Raw genomic sequence first — 13,127 nt, 5'->3', positions numbered from 1 at the left:
GGATTTTTGCTTAAGTTGATACTAATTATTTCAGTCAGCTGCTTCTAAGATCTGTTCATTGAAGTATGATAAGGAATATTTCTCTTCCGAAATTCCTTAAATCAGTGACACTTTATCAAATTGTAACAACCCTTTGTTAATGCAAAAATCAGTTTAGTCTACCCTTTTATTTTTTAGACAATGGTATAGTAATGCATAAGTCATACTGAAAAATAATCAGGGAAGAACATAGAACTTAGGGAAGAATTTAAATTGGGCATGATATGCTCCTTTCATGAATTGTTTTTTAGATTTATAGATTCTCTCATTAAAGTTATTCCTCGGATCTATGATCTTGTCTGTTGATCCTCAAATGGATAGCTTTTTGAATATACACCAGGTCAATCAGAACTAACAGTTCCAGGGGGTCATAGTCCCTTTCTATCTAGCATCTTCTGTGATACTTATCCTACTTTCCCAAGAGCTAGTACTGATATTGAACAAGGTGGTCCCTAAGGCATTTCTTGACTTGAAAATTTTCTTTTTACCATAGATGTTGCTGCCACTTTCTCAAAACATCACGGTCCTCATGATTTTTTCCCTATAAAAACCATTTGTGGTTTACAGATATTTGTACATACTTAATATTCCCTTGATAATAAGCACTTTTAGAAGAGATGTATTTTTACCTGACATGTATTTTTGTATTCCTTCATTTGGTAGGAATTTGTTGTGTGCTTCTATGTGCCAATATGAACATTTGGGCGGGTATTAGAAGTCATTCAGCCGGGGTGCTAAAAGCCTTACACCAGCAAGTAAAGATTTTGCAGTTAACCCAGTTCCTCTAACTATTCAACGTACATTTCTGCAAAATTTCTATGTTTTGGTAATCTGTAAGGTCAGGTTCATGAAAGGACAAATAGTGGCTTTATTAGATACAAGCTTAGTTCTCTCTCTCATATATGGCAGCCCACAGTTCTCAGGGTTCCAAGTTTTCTTTCTGTTTGGTCCCCCACCCTGTGATTCAGAATAGCTGCTAGATGGGTAGCAACAATTTCTTAAAATGCAGCACAGTAAGTACCAGCCTTAAAAGATGAATGTTGATATTTGTAATGTGAATATATATATAAAGAATAGGCACTTCACTAAAGAGGATATCCAAGTGGCCATTAAAAATATAAGAATAAGAATATAAGAAGGTACTCAATATAATCAGTCATCTGGGAAATGCCAGTTTCCCACCACCCATCATTATGCCCACCAGAACTGCAAAAATTTTAAAGAACAGTAAAGCCAAATGTTAATGGGGGAAGCAACTAAAACACAAATTCCTGGTAGAATTATACATTGATATAATCTTATAAAGCTTAAAAAAAAACTTGCCTTGTGCCCCAGCAAGGCACATTGAGTGCACATTGTTCACAAAGGAGGGCAGGTGGCCAGATGAGGGTTCACAGCATCGCCTTGAGTTTGGTCTCTGAAGATAGGCAGGTGTCCTCTAAGCAGATAAGCATTTAGAAGAACATGAATTCATGGAGATAAAAGCCAACCTGATGTGTTGGGGGAAAATGTCAGTTCCAAACAGCTGAACCACATAGATTACAATTCCAGAAAGATACAAGGCTGAAGGAGTAGAGTATTGCAGAGCTTGCTAATGGGACTGTTCTGCGGAGGGACATGGTCAGATTTGTACTTATCAAGATTGTTCAGAACGGTGCATTGGAGTGAAGTTAGGGAGGCTATGTAACAGGTAGCAGGAGGTTAGATGGATGTTTATCACTTTGCTGCCATTTTGCCAGTTCTGGAGAATAAGTACTTTTCTTATATTCTGCATTATCCTGGTGTGTCATTCTATAAGAAATGAACAGATGAGTGGTTAAGCAAATCTTTGCTTAAACTATTCTGACAATTTTCAAGTGTCCTATCTAGAAATGTCACTGTTTTCACCAAATGTACACAGGTTTTACCTTACTATGAAACTTGCATTTTTCCTCTAAATTGTCCTTATTTCTAAGGTCCATTAAAAAAAATGGACTTTCAGTTTGAGATGGTGACATAGGAGTATCCCAAATTCACCTCCTTCCATGGACACGCTGAATCTACAGCTACATATTAAAAAAAAAAAAAAAATTCTTCTGAAGGAAACCCAAAAACACCCACATCAAAGTGGGGTGGGGGGGTTGATCCATGATGGCAATGTAGGAAGACCCTGAAATCACCTTCCTCTATGGGCACACCAAATCTGCACTATTTATGAAGCAGTTCCTTCTGAACAACTGAAGACTGGATGAACAGCTTCTATATAACAAAAGACCAAGAACATCAAGAGAGATGGAGGTATGATGGGAACCCCACCCTTGATAATGTACTACCTCTCCCACTTGAGTTCACAAAGAGGCTATGAGCAGTCTTCTGTCCAAGGGCACAGAAAAAAGACTACAGATTAACAGAGCAACTAGAATATAAAGGAACAAGCCCTAGACACCAGCCAGAATGTGAGGGAGCTGCTGAGACTCTCTGGGTCTAAGAAGTGGACAAGCACTATGGTTTAAATTCCCCACCCCCAAGCTTGACAGTATGGGTAGAAACAGGGTTCAGGTGCCCCAGACAGCCTGTCTACCTCAGTGACTTCCAGGCTCCTAACCGACACCCAGCTGTCCCACCAAGATGGCATCAGTACAGTGCTGCTTACACCAGGATACCCCTGCACAGCACTTACTACATCTCCAGTCATTGCAGGAAGGTAGCACAAGCAACCTGGAATACCCCAGACTCATACCATTTCAGCTTCAGATGGCTTGCTAAGGTACCCCCAGCACAGAGTGCTCTGGAACGTGCTTATGCTTGCCTCAGTTCTAGCCACAGTGCCAGAGCACCCCAGGATCCCCCAGCCTGTACCATGTCTCAGATTCAGAGCAGGGAACCTACCAGGCACCCTCCATGTGGAGAGCCTCAGGACATCTTGGTTTGCACCCACTTCACCACCACAGCACCACCACAGAGCACCCTGGGAACCCAGCCCACACAAGCCACAGCTCCAGCCAAAGTTACCAGGCCCACACAGTCTACATGGGGAATGACTATACACAAGACCATTCCTTCGAGTTTTGAAGTAGCTGTCCTACCTAATTCATGGAAACAGATCCAGCAAGTCAAGCAATAGGAGACTAAAGAACAGGTTTCAAATTAAAAAAAAAAAAAAAGAATCTCGGAAAATGAAATGGAGGTAAACAATATGCCTCATAAAGAGTTTAAAGTACCTACTTGTGATCTCTGTCTCTCAAATAAATAAAAATAAAATCTTAAAAAAAAAGAGTTTAAAGTAGGGATACATAAAGATGCTTGTAGGACTGGAGGGAGAAGGGGAAGAACTCAATGATAACTTCAACAAAGAGATAGAAACCAAGTTGAAGAATACAATAACTGAAAAAAATATATACAATAACTAAAAGAAAAATACACTCTTCTTCCCTGCAGAAGAGTGGGAATGGATTAGTGATCTGGAAGGGTAACAGAAAGCACCCAAGCTGAACACCAAAGAGAAGAGAATTTTTAAAAGTGTAGATAGATTAAGGGATTTCTTGGATGTCAAGCAAACTAACATTCAATTTATAGGGGGTCCCAGAAGATTAAGAGAGAAAGGTGTAGAAAACTTACCTGAAGAAATAATAGAGATGAACAAGATGAACCCAAAGGGTTCCACGCCATGACACATAATAATAAAAATGCCAAAAGTTGAAGAGTTGCAAGAAAGAAGCAAAAGGGAGACCCCATAAGGCCATTAGCTGACTCTTCAGCAGAAACTGAATGTATCATGTTATTCCCTTCTGACTTAGAAAGTGCTAAAAGGATAAAAACGTACAACCAAAAATATTCTACCTGGCATAGTTATCATTCCGAATTGGAGAGAGCATGAGTTTCCCAGATTAACAAAAGTTAAAGGAGTTTATCACTACTAAACAAGACTTAAAATGTTAAAGGGATTTCTTTAAGTGGAAAAGGAAAGGCCATAATTAGAAGGAAAGTATAAAATATAACAACATATACATGAAAAAGGGTGGAGAGAGTAAAAAAATTCTTTTAGAATGTGCTCAAACTTAAGGGACCATCCAATTGATATTGACTAGTGTATACTTAGGATAATATATATGAAGCTCACAGTAACCATAAATCAAAAACCTATAATACATACACACACACACAAGAGAAACCCAATCATAACACTGCAGGAAGTCACCAATCACAAGGAAAGAAACCAAGAGGAGAAAGGAACAGAGAAAGACAACAAAAACAACCAGAAGACAATGAAAACGGTAATAACATACATATCAGTAATTACTTTAAATGTAAATAGTCTGAATGCTCCAATCAAAAAACATAGGGTGAAAGAATAGATTAGAGCAAAAAAAAGACCCATCTGTAGGCTACCTACAAGAGACTCATTTCAGATCTACAGCTACCTAAAGACTAAAAGGGAAAGGATGGAAAAAGATATTCCATTCAAATAGCAGCAAAGAAACCAGGGTAGCAATGCTTGTATCGGACATAATAGACATTAAAACAAGGCCAGTGGTGTGCCACGGCCCCTAGGAGCCATTGAGGGGTCAGGGCTGAGGCCCGCTCTTGTGGGAGCCGACGCTGCTACTGTCCTCCCGCCGGCCATCATGTTGGCACTCATCTCCCACCTGCTGGACTGGTTTTGCTCGCTCTTCTGGAAGGAGGAGATGGCACTGACGCTGGTGGGGCTGCAGTACTCGGGCAAGACCATCTTCATCCATGTCAGCACATCAGGTCAGTTCAGTGAGGATAGGATACCCACAGTGGGCTTTAACATGGGGAAAGTAACTAAAGGTAACATCACAAGAAAGATTTGGGACATAAGAGGACAACCCCAGTTCCGGAGCATGTGAGAACAGTACTGCAGGGGAGTCAATGCCATTGTTTACATGACAGATGCTGCTGATCGTGAAAAGATAGAAGACTCTCAAAATGAACTACATCATCTTCTAGATAAGCCACTGTTACAAGGAATTCTAGTGCTAGTACTTGGAAGCAAGAGAGAGCTTCCTAAGGTCTTGGATGAGAAACAACAAACTGAAAAAATGAACCTATCTGTTATTCAGGACAGAGGAATTTGCTGCTACTCAATTTCTTGCAAAGAAAAGGAAAACATAGATATCACACTTCAGTGGCTTATTCAACATTAAAATCTAGAAGAAGCTGAAGCATCTCCTGAAGTCTTCCAGTACTTCCTGGCTATAATCCTAGAATTACTGTCCATTCCCCTGAAGTACTTCCCAGAGTACAGTCCTCCCTAAACCCAAGAAATTGCCTTTCATAAACAAGAGAGTTTATTTCTCTTGTGTACTGCTGAAGATGTGTATCCCTAATCCTTCATAAAGAATCAGCTAGAGTTGTCATGATAAAGTCAGCACACACACAAAAGCTTCTTATACATACTTGTCTTAAACAGTGTATAGAGCCTTTTTTTAAAAAACAAAAACAAAAACACTTGACCATCTTAAATCAAGAAAATTGCATATTTCTGTTCTGGTCTTTCTGGGCCAGATTTATATTATTTTCAGTAAATGTCTATGATAATTCATTGTAGAATCCATTCACTTAATACTGATACTGACTTGATAACAACATGAAGTTTCTAGTGCCACACAGTATTTAGAAAACCTTTAGCTTGACTAATGTGGGATATTAACATACTGTTTACATATCTCACAAATGCATGTGAAATGTGTAATCACACCTTAAGAATTTTTAAAAAACTGGTCTGCAAAGCATGACCTGAGGCACCAGATCAGTGTTGTTCTCGTTTTTTACATTGGTGAGATCATATATGAATTCTTAAAACATCTGCTTTCTGAGAATTCTTCATCACAGATAGCAGTTGGGGATATGAGAGGAACTAAAGAACGCTGTTGTGTATCTGTCCAGATCCTTAGTTCTCTACTTTTTCTTCTTTTTCTTTTTCTCTTTTTTGGTTGGGGGTCGGGGGGATCAACATACTTTTTTAAAGGGTTGGGAATTGAAGATTTTCTTAAAGGCTTTCATGGATTTAGAGCATTCCAACCAGTGTAATAAAATGGGTTAAAAATGTCAAAAAACAAACACTGTAACAAAAGATAAAGAAGGTCATTACATAATTATAAAGGGACCAATTTCAACAAGAGGATATAACAATTATAAATATCTATGTAGCCAACACTGGAGCACCTAAATATATAAAGTATCTTTTAACAGACATAAAGAAAAAAACTGACAGAAACACAATAATAGTAGGGACTTTACCACTCCATGTAGATCAGTGGATCGATCATACAGGCAGAAAATAAGGAAACAATGTCTTTGAATGACACATTAGACCAAATGGACTTAACAGATATATACAGAACACCACATCTAAAAACAGTAGAGTAACATCCAAGTGCACATGGAACATTCTCCAGGATCATATTCTAAGCCACCAACCAAGTTTCAATAAATCAATGAAAACATGCTGTCAGGCATCTTTTTCAGCCATAATAGTATGAAAATAGAAATCAATCACAAGAATTTAAAAAAAAAACAAAACAAAACAAAACCTGGAGGGGTGCTTGGGTGGCTTAGTCAGTTAAGTGTCTGCCTTCAGCTCAGGTTGTGATCTCTAGGTCCTGGGATGGAGTCCTGCATCAGGCTCCCTGCTCAGCAGGGAGTCTGCTTTTCCCTCTCCTTCTGCCTCTCCCCCAACTTGAGTGTTTGCAATCTCTCTCTCAAATAAATAAAATCTTTAAAAAAGGAAACTGGGAAAAAACACAAACATGTGGAAGTTAAACAACATGCTACTAAACAACCAATGAATGGGTCAATGAAGAAATCAAAAAGGAAGTCAAAAATACATGAAAACACAATGCTATATAATCTTTGGGACACAGTGATGGCATGTCTAAGAGAGAAATATAAAGTAATCAAGCCTACCTCAAGAAATAAGAAAAATCTCATCAAAAACTAATGATGTACTATATGTTGGCTAATTGAACATAATAGAAAAAAAATCTCAAACTATCTAACTTTACAACCAAGGGAAGAAGAAAAACAACAAACCCCAAGGTTAGTAGAAAGAAGGAAATTATAAACACCAGAGCAGAAATAAGTGAATAGGAACTGAAAAAAAGAAAAAAAATAGAAAAGATCAATGAAACCAAGAGCTGGTTCCTTTAAATGTAAATAAAGTAAGCCTTTAGCCAGACTCAAAAGAAAAAAAAGTTAAAGGTCCCAAATAAAATCAGAAATAAAAGAGAAGTAAAAATCAACACCACAGGAGTGCCTGTGCGTGGTTCAGTGGGTTAAAGCCTCTGCCTTTGGCTCAGGTCATGATCTCAGGGTCCTGGGATGGAGCCCCACATCATGCTCTCTGCTGAGTGGGGAGCCTGCTTCCCCCTCTCTCTCTGCCTGCCTCTCTGCCTGCTTGTGATCTCTGTCTGTCAAATAAATAAATAAAATCTTTAAAAAAGAAAATCAACACCACAGAAATACAAAAGGTTATAGGAGACTACCACCCAAAAAAAAAATAAAATAAAATAAAATGCCAACAAACTAGGAGACAACCCAGGAGAAATAGTAGGTTTCCAGAAATGTATCCACCTTCCAAAACTGAATTAGGTAAAATCAGCAAATCTGAAAAGACCAATTAATAGTAACAAAATTAAATTGTTGATGAAAAAACTCCCAACAAACAAAAGTCTAGTACCAGATGGATTCACCTGTGAATCTACCAAATCTACCAAACACTTAAAGAGGAGTTAATTAGAATAAACTTATTAACCTAAGGAGTTAATAAGAATAAACTTGTCCAAGGAAGTGAAAGTCCTATACTCTAAAAACTATAAAACATTGATCAAAAGTAGTTGAAGATGACATGAACAAATGGAAAGACATTCCATGCTGCTGGATTGGAAGAATATTATTAAAATGTCTGTACTACCCAAAGTAATCTACAGATTCAATCTATATGCAATCCCTACCCAAATACCAACAACATTTTTCACAGAACCAGAAGAAATGAGCCTAAAATTCGTATGGGACCACAAAAGACCCTCAATAGCCAAAGCAATCTTGAGAAAGATCAAAGCTGAAGCTGTCACAATCCTTGATTTCAGGATATACTACAAAGCTATAGTGATCAAAACAGGATGGTACTGCAAATAAAAACTGACACCCAGATCAATGGAACGGAATAGAGAGCCCACTCCACTCAGCGGGAGCCTACTTTCCCCTCTCTCTCTCTGCCTGCCCCTCTGCCTACTTGTGATCTTTCTGTCAAATAAATAAATTTTTTAAAATCTTAAAAAAAAAAAAAAGAGTGAGAGCCCAGAAATAAGCCCATGTATATATGGTCAATTGATCTCAACCAGAAAGGCAAGAATATACAACAGGGGAAAGACAGCCTCTTCAACAAATGGTTCTGGGAAGACTAGACAGCTACATGTAAAAGAATAAAACTGGACCACTATTTTACCATAAACAAGAATAGATTATGAAGCTAAATGTGAGAAAACACCAGGTGGCTCAGCTTGTTGAGCATCTATATGACTCTTGATTTTGGCTCAGGTCATGATCTCAAGATAGTGGGATTAGCCCCATGCTGGGGGCGGGTGAAGGGGATCAGTTGAGGGGAAAGATGCTCAGCAGGGAGTCTGCTTGAGATTCTCTCCTTCTGCCCCTCCCCCTGCTCATTGGTTCTCTCTCTCCCCCTCTCCGACTCTAAAAAAATAAACATTTTTTGTTTTGTTTTGTTTTAAGGAACCTAACTATGTAAGACCTGAAACCATAAAACTTCTAAAAGAAAACATAAACAGTAATCTCTTGAACATGGCCATGACTTAGCAACATTTTTCTAGGTATGGCTCCTATAAGGCAAGGGCAACAAAAGTAAAAATAAACTATTGGGACTATACCAAAAAATAAAAGCTTTTGCACAGCAAACGAAACTATCAACAAATGAAAAGGCAGCCTACTGAATGAGAGAAGATATTTGCAAATGATATATCTGATAGGGAGTTAATATCCAGAAATACATAAAGAACTTATACAACTCAACACCAAAAAAATAATAATAATCTAACTGAAAAATGGGCAGAGGATCTGAGTAGAAATTTCTCCAAAGAAAACAAAGATGGCCAATAGATACATGAAAAGATGCTCGGGGCGCGTGGGTGGCTCAGTGGGTTAAAGCCTCTGCCTTCAGCTCAGGTCATGATCCTGGTGTCCTGGGATTGAGCCCCACATCAGGCTCTCTGCTCCACAGGGAGCCTGCTTCCCCCTCTCTCTGCCTGCCTCTCTGACTACTTGTGATCTCTGTCTGTCAAATAAATAAATAAAATCTTAAAAAAAAAAAAAAAGATGCTCAACATCACTCATCATCAAGGAAATGTAAATCTAAACCACAAGGAGATATCAACACCTATCAGAATGGCTAGTATCAAAAAGATAAGTGTTGGCAAGAATATAGAGAAAAAGGAACCCTTATGAACTCTTGCTGGGAATGTAAATTGGTACAGACACTGTAGAAAACAGTATGGAAGTGCCTCAAAAAAATTAAAAACAAGTACCATATGATCCAGTAATTCCACTACTATTTAGCCAAAGAAAACAAAAACACAAATTCCAAAAAGAGGTAATACCCCTTTTTTAGTGTATCATTAGCCAAAATATAGAAGCAACCCAACTGTCTATTGAGAGATGAGTGGACTGAGGCGTGTGTGTTTACACACACATACATACACACAATGGAGTATTAGCCATAAGAAGGGATAAGATATTGCCATTTTGCAACAACATGGATAGATCTAGAAGGTATTATGCTAAATGAAATAAAAGGAAGAAAAACCAGAAACAAACACATTAGTACAGAGAACAAATTGATGGTTGCCAGAGGAAAAGGGAGTGGGAGATACAGGCTTCCTGTTACAGAATGAGTAAGTACTGTGGATGAAAGGAACAGCATAGGGAAAATAGTCAGTGTGGTTATAATAGTGTTGGATGGTGACATATGGTAGCCACGTTTGTGGTGACCACAGCATAACATTTAGACTTGTTGAATCACTATGTTGTACACCTGTAACTAATGAAACATTGTGTGTCAACTCTACTTCAATTAAGAAGAAAAAAAAAAGGTAGGATAGGCTGAGACACAGTCTCACAATGAAACTCAGTCCTGGCAAAGTAACCCACCATCAAGAGGGATTTCACAACTCGGATCTCTCCCTGGGGAGTAAGGGATTTGAACTCCTCTTGTAGTGCTGCAGCTTTTTAAAGTGTGTACCTGAGAAATGAGTCCCCCAAAACATCTAGCTTTGAAAACGCATGGGGCTCCTGTCCAAAAGCCCCACAAGGCTATCAGGACCTGAGAAATAGTTCTTTTTTTTTTTTTTTAGAAATAGTTCTTAAAGGGCTATCCAGAATTACCCACCCCCAGGGCCTAGCAGAGAGACAGTGAATTAAAAAGCATCAAGTCTTCCTTTAAAAACAAAACAAAAACAAAAACAAAAAACCACACCCTATTTGCCTATCTTAAAGGGTCACCTAAGGGCTGGCACATCTAATTTAACACATATCCAGGGACCTACTGAAATGCTTTACAAACAGTTGCCTGTGGGTGCTATTTTTGTGCTCTTCCCTCTGCCTCATTCCAGGTCACCAATATCTCCCAGAAAGGAGTTTTGTCTTGTGCCCTGTTTTTGCAGCTGCCCTCCAGGGGAGACTGCTTGGCTCTGCTGGCCAGCAGGCCTGAACCTTTGCAGGCTCCAGAGGACTATAACAAATTGAAAAGGAGTTCTTAACCAACTATACCACAGGGCAAAGAGGTATCAGACTGAAATTCCCACTCTCTCTATAAAAGCAGGTTATTACTGTATCTTTATAGCTGTGGCCTATGGGGCATGCTTTTATTTCAATACTTGTATGGGAGCTGACTATAACCCTCTCCAGAGACTGGGAAGGCTGGTGGCACCATCCTTATGCTCTTTATCTTCATGTTTTTCCTCCTCTTAGCCCCAGGTTGCAAGAAAGGAACTGCTTATATACTTTTTTTGGTGTCCCACCTTTTGTGTCTGCCACCCTGAGAAAACATTCCTTGATAGTTTGACCCTGGTATCCAGCAGGGCTTGTGTGTCAGTTGGATGGTAGCAAACAAAGAAATGCTTCTTAATTGGCTATCATCCCAGGGCGGGCTGAGGCTTGGTGCAGAGAAAGCAGACAACACCTGTCTCCCAGTCTTCCCCTGAAAGAGTTATATTTGCATATTTTAAACTCAGCTGCCTGAGGGTCTATCTTTCAATCAGCCTGAATCTAGGCTCTGTCTGAGATCCTCCCTTTGGGACACTCACAAGTCTTAGAGCACCCTCAATTATTTGAAGCCACTAGGAATAAAATAGACTGCTGGGACAAACGCAAAACTCCAAGATACAGTGAAAAGCCAGAGCAAGATTGAATAATAATTTCATCCCCCGCATGATCCTGCTCCTTCAGGCTGGGAGATTTGGCTGTTTTTTCTAATGCATAGCAACCAACACAGAGAATGAAAGAAAATGGAGAAACAAAGGAACATGTTCCAAATGAAAGAACAGGTAAAATCTCAGAAAAATACCTTAATGAAATAGAGGTAAGGAATTTACCTAATAAAGATGCTCACTAAGCCCAGGAGAAAATGGACAATGAGAATTTCAACAAAAAGAAAATATAAGTACCACATATTAAGTCATAGAGCAGAAGAAATAGGAATTAACTGAAAAAATGCACTGGAGGGGTTCAACAACAGACTAGATAAGCAGAAGAAAGGATCAGTAAATTCCAAGACAAGGCATCAGAACTCCTCCAATTAGACCAGCAAAAAGGAAAAAGAACAAGAGTGAAGATAGCTTTGGGAACTTATGGGACAACAGCAAGCAGACTAACATTCACATTATAAGGGTCCCCAGAAGGAGAAGAGAGAGAGAAAACGTAGGAAACTTATTTGACAAAGTAATGGATGAAAACTCTCCTAACCCAGGGAAGGAAACAGACCTGCAGATCCAAGAAGTCCAGAGAGTTTCGAAAGGATGATACACCATGATTGAGTAGGATTTATTCCAGGGATGCAAAGATGGTTCAACATCCACCTATCAGGGTTACACTGAAAGACTTGCGGATCCCCTTACCCAAGAATTCAACACTGCCACAGGATGCAAACAGCAAGAGGTTCTTTATTGTTACGCAGGCGCCTGCGGGTGGTCAGTAGCGCCTACGGGTGGTCAGCAGTTCCTACTAGCTGAGCACCCCAGGCTGGGGTGGTGCAGGATTTTTATAGAAGGTACAAACAAGTTTTGGATGGGACGGAGCTGATTGGCTGACAATTTGAACATTTGAAAAAGGCATACTTGGTGTTAGCGGATTGGCTTTGGAGGACCTACATTCTGGCCAGTCACCGTTCAGATAGTGTACAGTAGAGGGTACGTGTTGAATTGCACGTTTCTAACCTTTATCTATATACGTGCTGAACCACCGCCTGTCTCCAGCTAGCGTAGGTGCTGAACCGCACGTCTCCGGCCTTGGTACTTATCAATTTTACTTAGTAGTAGGGGAAATTCTTAACAGGGGAAGGGTATAACTTTATTTGATTACACAGCGAGCGAGGGTTTAAGCAATTTTTCATTTCTTAGCAAAGCATTAGAAGCATTATTATACAGAAGCCAGAAACAGCTGGGTTAAACACAGATTGTTGCTATTCGTTATCCTGTTATGCTGCTTGCTGACTCCCTTATCTATGGTCAGTTGGCCACAGTTTCTTAGTTAGCATAAGCTGGTTATAAAAAGAATGTTAAAACTTATAGGGTATACTATAGTTCTGACCTGGGGTCCTTCACACACTATATTATCAAAGGATGGATAAACATTATATGATCATCTAAATTGATGCAGAAAGAAATTCAACATTTGAATTTGACAAAATTCAACATTTACGATAAAAATTCTGGATAGGTTGGATATAGAAGAAACATACCTCCACATAATAAAGAGCATATATAATAGGCCCACAACTAACATCATACACAGTTGTGAAAAAGTGGAAAACTTTTCCTCTAAGACCAGAAACAAGACAAAGATTCCCACCTTACTGC

The 13,127-nt window shown here is 39.1% G+C and overlaps 1 protein-coding gene and 1 pseudogene across 2 annotated transcripts in view; both read left to right on the top strand.

The window, feature by feature from the left end:
- Nucleotides 1-13,127, top strand: part of FAM124A (family with sequence similarity 124 member A) — a 107,547-nt gene that overhangs the window by 84,032 nt on the left and 10,388 nt on the right. The gene's annotated exons all lie outside the window — the stretch shown is intronic.
- LOC309848942 (ADP-ribosylation factor-like protein 8B pseudogene) lies at nucleotides 4,634-5,732 on the top strand (annotated as a pseudogene). The gene has a single exon. The product of its transcript is annotated as an ADP-ribosylation factor-like protein 8B pseudogene (transcript).

Source organism: Mustela nivalis (assembly GCF_964662115.1).
Source record: "Mustela nivalis genome assembly, chromosome: 15".
NCBI lineage: Eukaryota > Metazoa > Chordata > Mammalia > Carnivora > Mustelidae > Mustela > Mustela nivalis.
Note: the sequence above shows the minus strand (reverse complement) of the source record. Positions and strands in the feature narration are given on the sequence as shown.